Raw genomic sequence first — 3,239 nt, 5'->3', positions numbered from 1 at the left:
CATGGCAAGAGTGAGAACAGGGAACCAGCCATCCCCTGGGAAACCGACAGAGCCAACACAAGTGAACACGTGCATACCAAACAAAACATAAACAAACAACCACACAAGACAACATACTCTTTCTCTTACGAACACCCAGAGCACCAACAGCAGGAGCATGTAACACACGGCGACGACGAGCCATCACCAACAATGAGCAAACATGAATGCAAGTACTGCATGTTGAGATAAAACAACAGCAAAGGCAGAAGATGTAAACACAGACAAATGCCAAAGAGGAGCAACCTAGACAGGATGATTAATCAAAGAACCCTCAATTAATGACAAAGTTGAATTGTTTATTACAGAGATCCCTAATAGAACACTATAATAATTCTGACACAGACTACCCACACTCTCCTAACCAGCCCCTATAACTCATGAACCGAACCAACCAACTGCGAATACAACAGCTGGAGCTGAACACTCGCATTTACACCAGCGGTGTTCCTCTGTCCACCTGAATGCACCAAAGGCCAGGTAGACCGAGCAAGCGCGCCTGCAAGCACCACAGCCGACTGCGCAACACCTTTATATGCTAGCATGCTCTCATAATTGTAATCCGCAATAACAAAGCCATAAACGCCCTGTAAAAACTGGACCGCCTGATAAGCAGCCTGATCGTATAAAGAGGAGCAGCCGTCAAACGAACTGCCCCAGAAAAAATGTGTTTGGCACCGTACTACATCTTCCCTAACAAGAACATCGATCTCAACCCCTCCAAGTAGAGAACCATCAGATGCCACCTCTCGAACATATGAATGGAACGGCAGTCGACAGTAGCTCGCAACAGCCTCAAACAGAGGCACACACGAAGAACGCAGGATAAACATGCCTGTAGTAATGACACATTAAGGAAAACTGAGAAAATACCGACGCACACCATACAAAGGGACAAACGCATGAGCATATATACTGAAGGAAATGAAAATTAATCTCATAACCAACAACAGGAAATCAATTTGGTTATAGCTTACCGTGCGAAGCAACCAACAACACCACCATGTTACAGGGCCTATCAACACGGCCGGCTCGAAGAAATAACCTCTAGAATGAAACAACCTGCAAAACAGAGAGTAGAAGACAGGCAAACCATCAACAAAGGCAACACCCAAATGAAAGAGGCAACATAACAAACATATATGAAAGTGAACCTAAAAAACACCTGGAAACACAATCCACCGAACCCATACCAAACACTCTTCCCAATCAGTGAGACGAGCCACACAACCTTCAATAGGCCGAACACAAACGACAATGACATAAAAGCAAGGCAGGACCAAGCCATACCAACCCCAAATCAATGATATGAGCTATACAATCCTGAACAGGGCTAAACAGAAACAATAGTGAACTAAACAATCCTCAGCAAGGCTCAACATAAACAACAATGAATTCAAACAAGGCAGGACCAAGTCATATTAACCCAGCCAGACCACACTGCCCAACACAAGATCATGAAGATGCCATGCTTCTCCATTTTTTCAGAAGGCCATTGGACGAATCCACACAGCAGGTTGATCCACATGGGACACATTCCAGCAGACAAACCCAAAAGGCACATGCCAGCATGAACCTATGCCTAAACAAACCCAAAAGGCACATGCCAACATACATCCATGGCTTCCTGAACACAACCCCACATACAAAACAACAAACTCTTTAGTGATCTAGCTAGACCTCGCCAAATCCATGGACATGAAACAAACAAAAATCCCCTACAGAGGAACTAACCAAGGGGCCCAGCAAAGCTAAAGATAAGTAAGTCTAAAGCAGATCTTCCCCCAACCCCCTAATAAGTAAAAGGGCAGGTACCTGACAAAATTCGAAAGGAAACAAAAGTTGGTAGAAAACCACCAACAAACAAATCCTATGAACCCAGACAAAGCCAAGCACCTAATGCAGTGGTAAAACAAACATCCATTCACCAGGAACCTATCCAGAGTAGCAAGATCCAAAAAAGCAGTAAAAGACACACACCTATCACCTATCACCAGGCAAACAAGACAAAAGCAAGAACAACTAAAATCCACTCAGAGACAAAGAGCACACTGCACACGAACAACACACGAACACACCCGACCGACAGGCGTGCCACAACGAGCCAACCAGCACACGCACACATATGCACAAGAGTCAAACAAGATGCAAAAAAAGGCCTATCAACAAAGAGAAAGGGAAAGTGCAATGGACCTGCAGATCCTTGGAGCAAGACGCGAAGACCAGCACGCAAACGAGGACGAGCAGGTTCGCTGACCAAGTAGGAGCAACTGCAAAGAACATTGCAGCCGTCAGAAACATCAAAAGCCCATCTCGGCTGAAGAAGACCACATGGCTCGGGACAAAAGCAAAATTTACCCGAAGGTCGAAGAACGGTGCAGCGGATCCAGGCCCAGTGAAGAGAACATCGGATCTGCAACCAACACACACCCCAGATCCAAAATTGGTCATACACGATAGATCGAGCGGAGAAAAGAGGAGAGAACCAAGAGGAGAACCACCTTAGCCGGCGTCACCGCAGCGCGCCACCATCGGAGCCCGTCGGCGACCAACCCCGCAGATCGAAGAACGGTGCAGCGGACCCAGGCCCAACGAAGAGGAGAACAGCGGATCTGCAACCAACACACACCCTAGATCCAAAACCGGTCATACATGATAGATCGAGCGGAGAAAAGAGGAGAGAACCGAGAGGAGAACCACCTTAACCGGCGTCACCGCAGCGCGCCGCCATCGGAGCCCGTCGGTGACCAACCCTAGCGATGAGTCGCAGACCAGAGCACAGGAGCACGGAGAGGAGTGAGCACCGAGTCGAAACGAAACGAAAGGAGGACAGGAGGAGAAGAGGCAGGCGACGACGCATGATAAAGGAGACGACCCACCCACCACGTCCCACGCCGCCGAACAGTGCCGAACCGCTCGAACAAATCACAAACGGCCAACTTGACCGGCGGGGCACACCCCGTACCTGCCGACGAACGACGGCCGAGCACGTCGACGAGCCCCCCCCCCCCCCCGCTCCCTCCCCCCGACGCGTGAAGCACCCGCACCCACCCACGCCCAAACATGCACCCGAAGAGAGGAAAGCCACCCACGTTAGCGCTTCTGGTCCCACCTGTAAACGAGAGAGGCGAACGGGAGGAGCACCACTCCGCGGCTCCCTTCCCCGACGCGTGAAGCACCCGCACCCACCCACACCGAAA

At 49.5% G+C, this 3,239-nt stretch overlaps 1 long non-coding RNA gene across 1 annotated transcript; it reads right to left on the bottom strand.

The window, feature by feature from the left end:
* Positions 1 to 635: 635 nt before the first annotated feature.
* Positions 636 to 1,468, bottom strand: LOC123058408 (uncharacterized). The gene is made up of 3 exons (XR_006427192.1): positions 1,205 to 1,468; positions 1,017 to 1,101; positions 636 to 874 (listed from the first exon to the last, which is right to left on the bottom strand). It is a non-coding gene; the product is annotated as an uncharacterized lncRNA (long non-coding RNA).
* Between the last annotated feature and the right edge of the window lie 1,771 nt (positions 1,469 to 3,239).

Source organism: Triticum aestivum, chromosome 3A (genome assembly GCF_018294505.1).
Source record: "Triticum aestivum cultivar Chinese Spring chromosome 3A, IWGSC CS RefSeq v2.1, whole genome shotgun sequence".
Classification (NCBI taxonomy): domain Eukaryota; kingdom Viridiplantae; phylum Streptophyta; class Magnoliopsida; order Poales; family Poaceae; genus Triticum; species Triticum aestivum.
This window is presented reverse-complemented; position numbering and strand designations above follow the sequence as displayed.